Below are 17,148 nucleotides of genomic sequence, written 5' to 3' on the forward strand. Positions count from 1 at the left end.
TCAATTAAGGTTAAAAACCGGCCAAGTGCGAGTCAGGCTCGCACACTGAGGGTTCCGTACTACAGTCGTATTTTTTCGACATTTTGCACGATAATTCAAAAACTATGATTCATAAAAATAAATAAAAATCTGTTTTAGAATGCACAAGTAAAGCCCTTTCATATGATACCCCACTTGATATAGTTATCTTACTTCGAATATTGAAAATACTAATTATTAGTTCATGACCACAATTTAATTTTTTTTGTGTAATCTAACCCTAAATTCACGGTTTTCAGATTTATCCCCTAAAGCCAGCTATAAGACCCACCTACCTGCCAAATTTCATGATTCTAGGTCAACGGGAAGTACCCTGTAGGTTTCTTGACAGACAGACCGACAGACAGACAGACAGACAGACAGACAGACAGACAGACAGACAGACAGACAGACAGACAGACAGACAGACAGACAACAAAGTGATCCTATAAGGGTTCCGTTTTTCCTTTTAAGGTACGGAACCCTAAAAACGATTTAATGTTTTAAAGTTAATATTTCTGCCGAATTTAAGGATTTGTTTTTATTCACGGTTTAAAATGATTGTGGTTGATGAACGGGTGATGAACGGTTGTGGACAAGTTCAAACTCCATACGTAGTCATATTTTATAATTTTTAAAAACGCATTACCTGTAGGAGTTTATTTGAATACACTATTTTTAATTTTATTCTGAAAATGAAGTTGAAATTGAAACTATTTATTTGCAAGAAACATTGTACATAAGTATTATGCAGATGTTAACATAATTATTAAAAACATATCCAACATGTTTCGTCAATTGACATGCAAAATATATAAACAGTTGTCCACATTGATCATTGAAACATTTTATTATTTAGATTTTATTTAGTAGGTAGGCAGGGCTGTTTTGGTAACAAGTAATTACTGTAACTGGTCTAATTGTACGTAAACCCTGTGCCATATCTACGTTGTCACAAATCGTGTGCGTAAAAATTGTCTTCATTTTTTTAAATACATTTTGTATGAACTTAACCTATCTATAATTTTATAATATCTTTGGTATGTAGAAGTCAAAAGTTATGTGTAATTCTCATACAGTTGGATGTCAGTAATGTCTATTATACCTTTTAGGTTCATATAAGGTAACATCTTTATAAATATGTAGCTACAAGCTCTACTATTCTACAGCGTATTATATTTATTACATCAACCGAGGGGTATAATAAATTTAGAGCAGTTTATCAAATATACTTCCTCCATAAACCAGATATAAATTTTGAGCGTGAGCAGTGAATCCTGCAAGCCGTCGCCCGCAGACACAAGTCTTTATTCTTCCTTACAAAATAGTGAGTTCCTGTTATAATATTCAGGTCTTGTAGAAGTAGTACCAGAGGAAATATTAGGTCAATTATCAACTTCGGTTTCTGAGATTACTCCCACAATCTAGGCACTAGTTTACCCGCCCCTGCATTGCTTGGATGGGATTTCTGAGAAATCTATCTCAGTGGGAGGCTATAAATAAAAGCTACGTACTTAAGATTATAGACCCAGGTCACACGAGTAGATATTATAGACCAGAGGGGAAGCTTCACACTAGCTCACGCACACCACGACGTGCCACGGACGCTCCGTGCGCCCAGTTTGGCGGCAAACGGAGCGTCCGTGACACGTTGTGGTGTGCGTGAGCTGCGTTAGAGTGAGTGAACCTACAGCCAGCCGCTAGTATGAAGCTTCCTCTCTGGTCTATATATTATTATCTACTCGTGTGCCCAGGTGGCTTAAGCGAATGAAGTTGAGCGAGTGTGATCTTGGTTTGATCCTGAATCGACATCTGTTAAATATTTGAGTACGAGGGGTGTTGTTGTGTCAGCCCTCGTTGTTGTTGTATATTAAAAAAAACTGTCACACCTCGACAGCCCACGTCAGGTTACTGGTGAGGATGCTCCGGTGTCGGGGCGAAACGTGCGTCGAGTGTGTTTTGGGGTTTGTGTGGTGCTGGTTGGTGGTGGTGCGGGTGCGTATTGCTTGCCTGGTAGCTGCTTTTTCCTGCATGGTTAGCAGTAGGAGGTCGGGCGGTGCATTTCGTATGCTGCATGTTGCATCATACAGATTCGACCTGTTTCGGCGGATTATAGCAAATTAAGCTTTTGGTTCATTGTATATCATGGATTTCCGCAAAATAACGTCTGCTTCTATGCAACATTTAGGTTACTGGTCGATTCATAGCCTGCATAGCCTACCTACATTTGACGCCTCCTAGTTTAGGCGAAGCCTCGAGGTTTTGTTGCAAATTTTATAATTACTTAGGTAGGTACTGTTGTGAATTACTATGGCTATACGTTGTCATGCCAGCCAGTCAGAGGCGTCTCTAGCCCTTGTGGCGCCCGTATGCAACCAGTGCCCTGGCGCCGCAGGGTCAAAATGGAATACTAACAGTTATATTTTCAATCGGAAATTCGGATGCAAATGGTGCAATTTTAAATGATGACGGCGTCGGCCATAACACGAGCGCAGGGTCTTTGAGAGCGCCGGCATCGACGCATCTTTGGAGGTGTCGCATTAGAGGGCGCTCGCGGCGCCCCCTTAGACCCGGCGCCCGTGTGCGCCGCACACCCTGCACCATAGGTAAAGACGCCTCTGCAGCCAGTCGTATCTTCTTGTAACTGACTAAGAAAATAACTGAAGGTGAGTTCGCCTAATTGCGTTAATATGATTATTTAGCCGCATTGACCTACGTCGGTAACTATTAGATGGGACTTTAAAAAACTGAATTACCCTTCCTTCGTGCCTAGGACAGCAAGTCAAAAAAGGTCCATATCACTATGTCATATGTGTAAAGAATTATGCTTATGAGATTGCTCTTGCAATATTATAAATAATAGGCAGCCTAGCAGCAGTTGTTGGCTTTCAAGCTATCATCAATATATAAAAAGATGGCTTCACTCCTACAGCGTCTTTTTATAAGCAAAAATCACATTCTGGATACCATTACACTGAAAGAAATGTTTTGTATACAGTTACAAAAACTTTGGTTACTGTTTACACAAAAAAAGTGACTTGCAAACTATGTTTTACTAGCTACAAAACTGACTTTTGCTATTTGAGTTGAGGTACTAGTCGCTAAAGTTATTTTGTTGAAGTTAATTGAACGGTTTTACTGTTTTTAAGCAACCAGTTTATGAACGCATAACACTCCATCTTCTTGTTAAGTACTTTTCGATTTTGTATCTTTTAAGCAACCTGCGCCCTACTGGTACTGTTGTAGGCACCTTCTCGGCATCGCCAAAATAGAAACATTATTTTATTATTTTACTGAGTTCCTAGAAAGGCATTCGTATAATGCTGTCGGCAATAACTTTTTTTTTTCGCCGCCTTCTAGAAATCCTAATGAACAAAAAACATTTTTAGTACTCTATACGCGGACAAACAAAAAATAAAAAACGACCAAAGTGAGTCGTTCTCATAGCAATAAATAATAGGCAAGGCGCCATAAAGCGATAGTTCTGAATACAGTTTTTACGCTCGAGGGTACAAAAATGCGAAACAGATGTGGTTCAGATTTTACCATTGCAACTAGAGAATTTTTTCTGCCGAGTGATTTTTGTTGACAGAGAAGGCGATAGTTTGGAGGAAGCGAGAGGGGACAAACTCGGAAGCGGGGGAGACGACAGGCAGAAGGAAACGCAGGAGTCGCACAGGACAGTTCGAATCAACCTCGCAAAGGGGACAGAAGTGTGACGCGGGAGTGCCACGACGAAGCTCTACGTTTCCGAGCGGCCTTCCTTCCTTAAAATCTCTTTGTTTAACGAGTTTGTCCGGGTACCTTTTATCCTTAATATCTGTATAAAGTCGATAAGTGGAAATTAATTAAAGCCAGTGTTAAGCAAGACGGTCTACACTTTCCAGTCTATGGGTAATGTACAACTTAAACTGTCTTATTATGTAATATCCGAGGATCTCTTAAAATTACAACATATAATTGCTTGCCGGAATTAAATATAGAACGTGATTTTCAAAGTAATAGAAGCGAGTATACTATCGACATGGATAATAAATTACCTCTACAAGTCTGGAATGGCTTAGATCAAACTTGTCTGAGCTTATTTCTAATCTTCTTAATACTGCTGGCTTGTATAATGTTCAAGGAAGCATGGGTCAAGTGCACCCAATGGGTTAGTGGTTACAGACCTAGCCGCGATCCGGAAATACCTAACATAGAAATGTTAAATTTGTGAAAGCCAAGATAGGTTGCTTTTACGATGTCCTCGGATATGATTATTATGTTCGCTGTAATAAAACATGTCTGTATTTCGTGTCTCCATGAGTTGTAAAAAGGTTCCGTAAGACTGTAGCTTATAGACTGTACTTCTAAGATTATTGTACATAATTGTAATTTAGTTATACAATGTGTATATAACATCAGCCCAAGGGTTTTTTGTTGGCACTCTATTTTCCCTTGAAAATGTAGCATGGCTTTTGAATAGAGTGCCTGACCATTAGAGGAATAACATAAAAGGCTTTTCTTCTAATGGTCAGAGTAGAGTTTTGCTCCATCAGAGATTTGACTAATACATTTAACAAAGTAAAGTACAATAAATAGATTTTGAATTATCCAACCTCTTTCATTTATTATAATATTAGTCTGGTTTTTCAAAAGAGGTCAAGAGATAGGGGGCTACATCGATCTATGGTCTGAGTCAAACAAGAGATTAAATTATAGCTCAATGTAATAATATTATTACTACCTACCTATGTGATATGAGCCCTTACCGCTTGACGCTTTCGTGAAATGAGTTACCCTACCTAGCATTATAGAGACAATAGACAGTGTGAAACAATAGACGAGAGGAACTAACTACCTCTTTGCCACACAAGGTTCATTTCTTTCTTAGAATTATTGATGAACTTAACCTCATACTAACCCGAGGATAAAGAGCTATTTCCAATACCTTCCATAGCTAGTTAATACAGGAATAGGTCTCTGTAGATATCTTAATCTAGACAAGATAGAATGCTATCACCTTAGTAAGCTACCGTTTGCAAATACTGTACTAGCACATAATTTAAATTGCTAGCTTTAGTACGAGACAACGACATTGAAACGAGAGGAGGATCTAGCTGCTGTTGGAGACTTCAATGAGTTGAAAGTGCTAAGTAAACATACTTTTCATCTGAGTCTAAGTACATAACGGGGCGAATGGCATTTGGTATAGTGACAACATATATATATACATATCGTCTTACCTTTGGGTTCGACTATCATAGCTTGGCTGTTCCTGATGGGCAACCGCTAGCGGCATCGTCTGGGCATACCAAACACGCCCTCCCCAGCACGAATGAGTTGGTTCGACCTGACTTGGCCAGTCAAAAACCATACCATAACAATTTATATATATATCAAAATCCATGGTACATGGGGCGGGCTCTAAGCCCACATAGTTAGCTCCTGGCACTAGTTGTCAGTCGAGGATATAACCGCTTCTCAGCGTGATAAAAGGACCAACTCTGTGCAGCCCCCATAACTTGATATCAAGGCTGTTTTAACAGCGTAGGGATAATCTCAATGCTACGGGACGATGGTTAGAATGGGCTAGAGACTAGAATTTCTAGTCTAGCACTTGGGCGGCATAATTATCTCCCTCATCCCGTTTCGGAAAACCCTAATTTCATACTTGTTCGATCAGCCTTAGTCTTACGCTTGCGCGAGATCTAATTGGCAAAATTCATTAAATAACATCGCGAGTACCTATAATGGGACGGGACGAAAAAAGCCAACCACTGTTTACCCCAGGAACCCAGCTATTTTGAAAAGGAATTCTAACGAATTCACAAAGGAAAGTACCGCCAAGGTACCTGAATGCATTCGCTCACTGTTATTGTACTGTGACATGACCGGTACACTACCGAGCACCGACCTATTATTTTACGAAAGAGGGGATTTAGTTACTATCTATCATACTGACTAGATTGATTAGCCACTTGATTAACTATGAACGAAGTACATGTCCTTCCATTTTATTGTTTGAAAAGAAAATTTGACGATCACGCATCCGGGCCACCACAGAAAATGGTACCGCAAGACCAGGATCCAGATACGTATTCGAAATAACGATACGACTGGATATAAATAAAATATATATATATATATATATGATATACACAACGTAGAAACAGTAGGGACCATTTGCAAACAACATATGGAGAGACAAAATACAGATTGCATGTTATTACATATATAATGATTATGCTTAGAAATGTACAATTTACAGGAATTTCCAACAAGCTGGTGTACTTGTCATTTTAATTATAATGTATTATAACATTTACAAGCTATCCTAGGATATAGGGGGAGCATAAAGAAGCTGCATATCTTATATAAGATGTATCTATTACAGGATCATTAAGGAGCGGCGGTACCCAGGAACCTGTTTCCTTGCTTAACCCTAGACTAAGCTTTATCTATACTTAAGATTATTATTACATCTGTAACTTCGCCAACTCCAAGCGTAAACACTGTACTCAACTTACCTAACTACTAACAAAGTAGGCGTGAGTAAACGGACAAACCGAACTTTGTCGGAGTAACGGAACCGCCGGGCAACAGTAGAGCAATTTTAAAGAGAATATAATAACAAATAGTTATGCCGCCAAGCAAGGTAAAACGTAATACTAGGAAAAAACCAGAGGTCTCACAAACCCAAGTCCAGGTAGGGACATTCGTAGAAACCGGACCGTCCACTAGCCAAACATCGGAGCTCGGCGAGATAGGAACGGATACGCGAAATGAGACCGTAACCAACTCGACTTTAGAGTTGATTTTGAAAAAATTAGGCGAATTTGAAAAAAAATTGCAAACCCTAGCATCAGTAGATAATACGAGTGTTCTATCGAGCGAGGCTAACAATGTATCGGATAATTGTAGTCTAGATAGGCAAGAATCTACCAGCTCAGGTTCGAACGCGCCTAACGCGTCATCCACTGAGACAAGAAACGTCTATGTGGTACAACCATCTATAAATAAACCTAACTTTGATGGTAAACCGTTGACCAATCCTATAACTTTTTTGAAGAAGTTGAATAGATATATTAAGGCAGTAAATGGGTCTGATCGGGGTGTAGACATCGCGTTAGGGTGCATTACGGGTCATGCACGAAAGGTCATGGATCTTTACTCTAAAAATTGGGTAACTTTCACGGATTTTGAAACGGATTTTAGACGCGTTTACTGGACGGAACAAATCCAGGAGTCAGTTAGGTATAAACTGATTAATGCGACTTATACTAGTGAGTCTGGGATGTCTATGTCGGAACATTTCGCAAATTATGCTGAGTCAATGCAATCACTAACAATCGCATTCAGTGAAAGAGATTTAGTTAACTCCATCATGAGACATTTTTCGATAGACATGCAACGCTTGTGGTTTACACGACAGGGCGAGGTGACCATAATGGATGGTATAAATTTCTTACGAAGTCTTGAACAAAACATTAGCGAGAAATCGAAAGGTATTGCGCGGGTCGCGTCAGGTAGAACGTATAGAGATAGACAATACGGTAGGTCGATCCCGGCACAACCCGTCGTTGCAACGATATCAACTAGCAGGCGAGTAGGTAACTCTAATGCAGGTAGAGGACGTGGATACCGTCGGGGGTATGCAGGTAACAGATCGTATTACGGTAAACCTACATTCAACAAAAACGAGAATGTAAACAACAGACCGGCTGTTGCGTTTGTGAAGGAAAGCGGTAGCGGTATCGGACCGAAACCAGTGGAGGAAAACACACTAGCAAAAAACTAGATTTCCCCACACACACGCGGTCCAATGTTTTGACGTTTTGTGACGAAAGGGGTGAACGGACCACGAGGCGCGATGCGGCTAACGTAGCTTACAATATTCTAATTAACAACGGCTGGAAACCAGGGCATAGTCTGGGGGGCAAGTTGAATGGCATTCAACGACGCTTGAGAGTTAGTGCGATTTCCGACGGGTTCGATTCCCAACAGGAAAACAGAGGCATAGCAATCTTATTGGAAAATCAGTTTAACAATGTATTGGAATGTTATGAGAGAGGAGCCAAGTGTGAGCATGACGTAAGGAATAGTGTGAAACTGTATACAATGTTCCACGACCTCGATAGTGAGTCTACCGATGTAGGTATCGATTATTCCTTGCCTAAATTACCCGAGGTATGTGTTAAGTTATACGGCAACCTTGTAAGGGCCCTCATAGATACAGGAAGTCAGATTAGTGGAATGACTAGAGAATTGTACGATTCGATTGTTAGAGAGAGAGGAACGCTACCTGAAATCGCTATTCCATCCTTACAGATTCAGGGAGCTTTTGGTTCTAGAAGCGAGAGTACCAACCGGTTGGTTTTGATAGAATTCCAATTGGGAAACACTTTAGTCGAGCCACCCATTTTAATAATGCGACGGTTGCCTAGATCGTTAATACTAGGTTATGATTGGTTAGAAAGAGTAAAAGGGATAATTAACTGTGGGAGTGAACGGACGATGACCATAGAACATTTAGAAGTTAGGTCTTGTGTTAGGCTAAATTCTGATTGCGAGATTGAAAGGTTAGGGGGAGAGTAGAATGCAGCCACAATTAACTTGATTCTAGATCAAGATTCCGGAACAATAGATCAGAGAGTATCGAGTAGGGACATAAGTAGTGAGAAAATTATAGAATCCCAATTGGAAAAATCGAACATAAGTAATGAACATAGGATACTCTTATTGCCTGTGTTGGACAAACACTGTAAAATATTTGTAGAGAAGTTAGGACTAACAGGCAGATACGAACACATTATCAAACTAACAGATGAGGAACCCTTTACAAGGCATAGTTATCCAGTGCCTTTGGCCTATAGGGAACAGGTTAAGACGGAATTAGACGAGTTAGAAAGTTTGGGAGTGACAAAGCAGGATGTCACACCGTATTGCAGCCCACTCACCTTTACTAGGAAGCGCGACGGGTCAATAAGACTCTTGTTAGACGCTCGCGAGTTGAATAAGAAAATGATAGGAGACGCAGAGACCCCGCCTCTTACTTCTGAGATTTTACAATCTTTTCACGGGGTGAATTACATTAGATTAATCGATCTAAACAATGCTTACTTTCAAATACCGTTACATAAAGATTCGAGGAAATATACCGGATTTTTATTTATGGGACGTACCTACACTTATCCTTGTTACCTCAAGGTTTGAAAACATCTGTAGCGGGCTTTTCTAGAACCATGGATATCATATTGGAAGGCGTGCGTGAATTCTGTGTGAATTACCTAGATGACATTGTAATATTCACGAAAGGCGACATCAATTTACATCTAGAGCACCTAGATCGGGTACTAGATAGAATAGAAGCAGCAGGATTAACAGGTAGACTAAATAAATGTCGGTTCTTATGTGACGAGGTGAAACTGTTAGGCCATATAGTGAACACAGACGGAGTGTGTATGGACCCTGAACGGGTAGATGCTATATTAAAGTTTCCCATACCTCGAACCATAAAACAATTGAGAGGGTTTTGGGTGTAATTAACTATTATAGAAGGTTCATTTCCAAGTATAGCGAAGTAGTTAGGCCGCTTTGTAATCTTTTGAGACTAGGTACGAAATGGACGTGGACGAAAGAAATAAATGATTGTTTTGAGAAGGTCAAGGGTCTATTTATAGATACGATACTTTTAACGCATCCGAATCCGAAGGATACCTATTATTTACAAACTGATAGTAGTAACCTAGGTGTCTCGGGATATGTTTTCCAATTAGATAATGAGGGAGAAGAGAGAGTGTTAGGTTTCTGTAGCAAGGCACTTACGTTAGCGGAGAGTAAATGGACAGTGACGGAATTAGAGTTATGGGCTATCATATTTAGCTTGTCTAAATTCGAAACATACTTGTGAGGCGCGAAATTAGTGATAAGAACAGACCATAAGAGCTTAGTATTTCTACAAACGTGTAAGTTATTGAGCGCACGGATGATACGCTGGGTGCATTACATAGGACGTTTTGATTACACTGTGGAGCACGTGAAAGGGAAGCTAAACACGGTGGCGGATGTGTTATCGCGACACATAGCAGGCACCACCGATGTCTTAACAAACAAAGCATCGGGTCCTGAAATGAATTTGCTTAGGGCATCGTTAGAACGAGTAATACGAGATCAATGGAAAGAAATAGGTAGCCTTCAGAGACACTTAAAATAAAAGCACAACTATAGGAAAGAAAGGAGTGAGGCTTTTTTTTGAGACTTGTGCGCACGAAAGAATACCTGTCACGTCTGCCGGGGCGAACAGTACATAGAATTGACTTTTGAAAAAAAAAAAAAAAAAAGTAGGTAATTAAATATAGTTAGTGAAATAGAGTTTCTTTTTTTTTGACCCCTTGCAAAATACAAGGTATGGAATATAGTACAAAAGGAAAAATAAACTTATTTCGGGGGAGTGTGTTGTAGGCACCTTCTCGGCATCGCCAAAATAGAAACATTATTTTATTATTTTACTGAGTTCCTAGAAAGGCATTCGTATAATGCTGTCGGCAATAACTTTTTTTTTTTCGCCGCCTTCTAGAAATCCTAATGAACAAAAAACATTTTTAGTACTCTATACGCGGACAAACAAAAAATAAGAAACGACCAAAGTGAGTCGTTCTCATAGCAATAAATAATAGGCAAGGCGCCATAAAGCGATAGTTCTGAATACAGTTTTTACGCTCGAGGGTACAAAAATGCGAAACAGATGTGGTTCAGATTTTACCATTGCAACTAGAGAATTTTTTCTGCCGAGTGATTTTTGTTGACAGAGAAGGCGATAGTTTGGAGGAAGCGAGAGGGGACAAACTCGGAAGCGGGGGAGACGACAGGCAGAAGGAAACGCAGGAGTCGCACAGGACAGTTCGAATCAACCTCGCAAAGGGGACAGAAGTGTGACGCGGGAGTGCCACGACGAAGCTCTACGTTTCCGAGCGGCCTTCCTTCCTTAAAATCTCTTTGTTTAACGAGTTTGTCCGGGTACCTTTTATCCTTAATATCTGTATAAAGTCGATAAGTGGAAATTAATTAAAGCCAGTGTTAAGCAAGACGGTCTACACTTTCCAGTCTATGGGTAATGTACAACTTAAACTGTCTTATTATGTAATATCCGAGGATCTCTTAAAATTACAACATATAATTGCTTGCCGGAATTAAATATAGAACGTGATTTTCAAAGTAATAGAAGCGAGTATACTATCGACATGGATAATAAATTACCTCTACAAGTCTGGAATGGCTTAGATCAAACTTGTCTGAGCTTATTTCTAATCTTCTTAATACTGCTGGCTTGTATAATGTTCAAGGAAGCATGGGTCAAGTGCACCCAATGGGTTAGTGGTTACAGACCTAGCCGCGATCCGGAAATACCTAACATAGAAATGTTAAATTTGTGAAAGCCAAGATAGGTTGCTTTTACGATGTCCTCGGATATGATTATTATGTTCGCTGTAATAAAACATGTCTGTATTTCGTGTCTCCATGAGTTGTAAAAAGGTTCCGTAAGACTGTAGCTTATAGACTGTACTTCTAAGATTATTGTACATAATTGTAATTTAGTTATACAATGTGTATATAACATCAGCCCAAGGGTTTTTTGTTGGCACTCTATTTTCCCTTGAAAATGTAGCATGGCTTTTGAATAGAGTGCCTGACCATTAGAGGAATAACATAAAAGGCTTTTCTTCTAATGGTCAGAGTAGAGTTTTGCTCCATCAGAGATTTGACTAATACATTTAACAAAGTAAAGTACAATAAATAGATTTTGAATTATCCAACCTCTTTCATTTATTATAATATTAGTCTGGTTTTTCAAAAGAGGTCAAGAGATAAGGGGCTACATCGATCTATGGTCTGAGTCAAACAAGAGATTAAATTATAGCTCAATGTAATAATATTATTACTACCTACCTATGTGATATGAGCCCTTACCGCTTGACGCTTTCGTGAAATGAGTTACCCTACCTAGCATTATAGAGACAATAGACAGTGTGAAACAATAGACGAGAGGAACTAACTACCTCTTTGCCACACAAGGTTCATTTCTTTCTTAGAATTATTGATGAACTTAACCTCATACTAACCCGAGGATAAAGAGCTATTTCCAATACCTTCCATAGCTAGTTAATACAGGAATAGGTCTCTGTAGATATCTTAATCTAGACAAGATAGAATGCTATCACCTTAGTAAGCTACCGTTTGCAAATACTGTACTAGCACATAATTTAAATTGCTAGCTTTAGTACGAGACAACGACATTGAAACGAGAGGAGGATCTAGCTGCTGTTGGAGACTTCAATGAGTTGAAAGTGCTAAGTAAACATACTTTTCATCTGAGTCTAAGTACATAACGGGGCGAATGGCATTTGGTATAGTGACAACATATATATATACATATCGTCTTACCTTTGGGTTCGACTATCATAGCTTGGCTGTTCCTGATGGGCAACCGCTAGCGGCATCGTCTGGGCATACCAAACACGCCCTCCCCAGCACGAATGAGTTGGTTCGACCTGACTTGGCCAAGTCAAAAACCATACCATAACAATTTATATATATATCAAAATCCATGGTACATGGGGCGGGCTCTAAGCCCACATAGTTAGCTCCTGGCACTAGTTGTCAGTCGAGGATATAACCGCTTCTCAGCGTGATAAAAGGACCAACTCTGTGCAGCCCCCATAACTTGATATCAAGGCTGTTTTAACAGCGTAGGGATAATCTCAATGCTACGGGACGATGGTTAGAATGGGCTAGAGACTAGAATTTCTAGTCTAGCACTTGGGCGGCATAATTATCTCCCTCATCCCGTTTCGGAAAACCCTAATTTCATACTTGTTCGATCAGCCTTAGTCTTACGCTTGCGCGAGATCTAATTGGCAAAATTCATTAAATAACATCGCGAGTACCTATAATGGGACGGGACGAAAAAAGCCAACCACTGTTTACCCCAGGAACCCAGCTATTTTGAAAAGGAATTCTAACGAATTCACAAAGGAAAGTACCGCCAAGGTACCTGAATGCATTCGCTCACTGTTATTGTACTGTGACATGACCGGTACACTACCGAGCACCGACCTATTATTTTACGAAAGAGGGGATTTAGTTACTATCTATCATACTGACTAGATTGATTAGCCACTTGATTAACTATGAACGAAGTACATGTCCTTCCATTTTATTGTTTGAAAAGAAAATTTGACGATCACGCATCCGGGCCACCACAGTACCTTTACTGTGCGTTTGTTATTAACAAGTCGATATGTTGTTAATATGTTAAATGTTATGTATCAATTTAACAAACTGTTTACCTACTGGTAGCCTAATGGTGTGCATTTGGTTACAAAACACTTTGTCAACGGATTACTATTTTTTATTGTTACTGATATGTGAACAGTGTGATTGTTATTAAGATATCTTGGTGTGTTAGTAGTTACCAAACTGTTTAGTAATATGTAACTAAATTAGTTGAGTAATGGTAGGGAACTGTTCAGTTATAAATAAGAAACCTAGTTGAGTAATGGTATTATGGTTAATGAAATCTAGCTTATAGTATTTACATACTTATTTTTTTGCAGTAGATGTAATTTGCAAGCTAAAATGTAAACCTATACCAATATTGTGTCTGTTTGTTCAAAAACCAATAAACCCATCGGTACATTTACATTTCAGTAACAAACTACATCTGTTACAAAAAAATAAGAATAAAGATACTATTACAAGCTAGATTTCATGAACCGTACCATTACTCTACTAGGTTTGTTACTTATTAGTAATAAGTTATAACTAAACAGTTTGGTTAATTAATATTGGCTAAAGTTACTGATTTGAAATAAAATTATACATTACTTTCTACTTATTTATTTTTCGTCTCACATACATAGGTAGGTACGAGTATACTTAATCAAAATTGACAATCTCAATATCAAAATTAAAAATACAAACCTATAAAACTTACAGATGAAACATAAACATAGCTTTTACTATGAGACGATTTTCCAGAATTAAAAAGGGCTGTTTCATACGTTTTCCAATGAGCAGTGGCTTCTTGTATGAAATATCTATTTTTTATCCAGGAGGATGATTTGACCCGCTTCAGTATTATTTATAACATAGCTTCGAAATAGCATTTTACCTTAATTATTAATCAGTTATTTGAGTTACAGTCATAAAAACAAGTCTACAAAAATTTAATAATATTATGATGTCATTTGTATACATTCAAAAATAACTCTATCATTAACAAAAATATTTTTAATCATCATAAATGAAATTACACATGGTTTTTTTAAGTAGGAAGGTATCTTCACTTGTAATTTGACAGCAATTATATAATATTATGCATTATTCATTAAATATGTTTTCATTAAATTGGCATTAAACAAATAAAAATTCAACCTTACTAAAGTACCTACCTACCTGCAAAACTTATTTATACATACACATTCTGTATCTGTTCTGTTTCTGGAGCTCCAAATCATCTGAAGTATCGTTTTGTTGTAGTTGCTTTTTCTATATTTTCATCCACAGGACAGGACACTGAAAAAATTAAACAAAGAATTAATTTATTTAGAGAAGGACGACTACACCAGAGAGCTAAATCTACACTCGCACATGCTAAGAAGATTGTACTTACATCACTTTGCTGGTCTGACGGAAAAGCATCTGTTAGCATATTTTTAACTGTGGATAGTTGTTTTATCAGTTTCGCTGTGTCCAATCATAGGTACCAGTTCCTTTGTTGTCCTCGGCCAACATTAACAATGTTTCAAAGTCAATGCCATGTTCTAGAATATAATTGTAAACATAATTCAGAAATAATGATTAAATGCTGATACACACTAAGTACCTACATAAAAAAACACGCAACACTGTACATATCAAACCATTTAAAACGGGCGGGACAAATATAATATCACTTGTATTAAAAATGCGAAAGTATGGATATTTGTTAGTTCCACATTCCACTATCACGCCTAGGTACACTAAAATTTCCATGAAATTTGGCACACAGACAGTTTATAAACCGTCCTTTATTATACCCTACTATAATTTATGCACCTACTTTGAAGGTCTAGATCTAGATATTCCAACAATCAGGATCAGGGTGTCGATAAAGGGGCAGCCCACGACGACGGGACTATTTTAAGTTAAATTTTTGTATGGGCAGAAAAAAGATGATGCAACCACCATACAACTACCTATTACCTACTGTGAATATACTTACTACCAGGGTACATACCTTTAAATTTCGGAATGTAGGTACATCTCGAGGCCCCACGACTTTAATAATCTTCTATGATAATATCATAGAAGATTGATATTGTCAGGCTCAGCCAGCTTTGTGCCTTCGTCAGACACTGCCGCCTCCGCGAAGTCGCTCATGTTCTTAAATATTCGGCCAGGCGCTGTACGGTACAACTTTTTTACGAAAACCATTAGGCACCTGTTGTAGAAACCGTACCGCACCGTAGAAACAATAGTGTAAACACTAATTACGAGGCACTCCTTTTGCTGACTCCAAATAAACACACTCACTGATCACTGAATAAAATTTAAACAGGACAACGTACAGGCTAAAATATCAAAGAAAGTTTGATTGTTATTTTTGAAATTGTTAGATTATTTGTAATTAAAGTTTGACTATATTAATACAGCATTTAGTGCGGTTGTTATCAGTAAAATAAATAGGGTATCACCTATAAAACCTTTGTAGATAATAAATAAAGTAACATGTCATTATCAAATTTATTAAGTTTTTTAATGTCTACAAAAGTTTGGTAATTCACTAAATGTACACGTTTTGTAAAATATGATCAAATATTAAATAAATAATAAGCAAATAGTTATGTTATGTATTAGACATCGGTTTTGTTGCTATAGAAAAACTAATTGGTTTACGTTGTTTCAGTTACTAGTAACCAAACGTTTTGTAACTTATTAACCTACTACATTAACCCAACTGCCTTTGAGAACACACACTAAACTAGTTATGTAATAAATAGTCAAAGTTTATTTATTAACGACTAAAGTTTGTTTAAAATTTAAGTAACAAAACTAGTTTGGTTGATTCTTTTTTTCAGTGTAGAAATAAATAGGCTACGCTATATTTAATAATAGGGCCCGTTCATTCCGTCAGGCGTTCTATTTATTTTTAGCATTTTTCCGCCTTTACTCTATAAAACAGGCGAACCCACCTCGGCCAACAAGGCTGGTGAAAGTTCGCCATTCATAAAACTTTAGAACCAAAGCTTATTCTTCGGTAGCGCAAACGAGGAACGCAACGCCACGTCATTAGCGGCTTACTCTACTTTTATTTTCCACATACCTAGTCAAAGGAACTAGCAGAGATGCTCATACACCCGTGAATATACAAGAAGCTGACGTGGCCTAACTATGAGTTCATCGCCAGGCACTAATTAACGGCTTCAGTTCCTTAAGTACCTACTTTAAGCCGTATTTGCATGCACAAGTTCTTGCGAGCAGGCATGACACCAGATTTGCGTAAAGTTACTTAAGCGTCTGCCACGCTAGCCCAATGCGGATTGGCAGACTTAATATATTATTATGATAGACAAAAATGCGACCAAAATGATATTAATAAAATTTACGAAAAACTTTAGAGCTTAAAAGCTGTAACTTTGTCTTAATAAAGTGATATTAAAAACACCTCACCATTCTACCACCGTACCGCAAGACACCGGGCGAGTTTCCAGCCCTATGTCGTCAACATTCCATCTTCGCGTACGAAACGCTTTGCGTCATCATTCCTTATACGCATGGCTAGGGTCTGGAATACTCTTCCTAGATCAGTGTTTCCTGCCAATTATAATCTGGGTATCTTTAAAACAAGAGTGAATAGGCACCTTCTAGGCAAACGTGTCCCATCTTAGGCCACATCATCATTTCCCATCAGGTGTGATCGTGGTCAAGCGTGCGCCTATAATGAATTTAAAAAAAGACTTTCACGCGAACTTTGCGTCTTTCGGTGCAAACCACTAGTATTTTTAAGTTTTAGAACAAACAAGTATTTTCCATCTTGGCTGGAAAGTTACGTCGGTAATTCACAACTGTTGGTAAGCTCCGAATGTTCAGGGTAAAGTTTCAAGAGGT

The 17,148-nt window shown here is 38.4% G+C and overlaps 1 long non-coding RNA gene across 2 annotated transcripts; it reads right to left on the reverse strand.

Annotated features, from left to right (window-relative positions):
• Positions 1-13,693: 13,693 nt before the first annotated feature.
• Positions 13,694-15,584, reverse strand: LOC138402975 (uncharacterized). 2 transcript variants are annotated; one of them, XR_011237283.1, is made up of 3 exons: positions 15,278-15,584; positions 14,672-14,822; positions 13,694-14,574 (listed from the first exon to the last, which is right to left on the reverse strand). It is a non-coding gene; the product is annotated as an uncharacterized lncRNA (long non-coding RNA). The 2 variants fall into 2 exon arrangements; XR_011237284.1 differs by lacking the exon at positions 15,278-15,584 and adding an exon at positions 15,101-15,212.
• Positions 15,585-17,148: the final 1,564 nt, after the last annotated feature.

This window comes from Maniola hyperantus, chromosome 11 (assembly GCF_902806685.2).
Source record: "Maniola hyperantus chromosome 11, iAphHyp1.2, whole genome shotgun sequence".
NCBI classification, from domain to species: domain Eukaryota; kingdom Metazoa; phylum Arthropoda; class Insecta; order Lepidoptera; family Nymphalidae; genus Maniola; species Maniola hyperantus.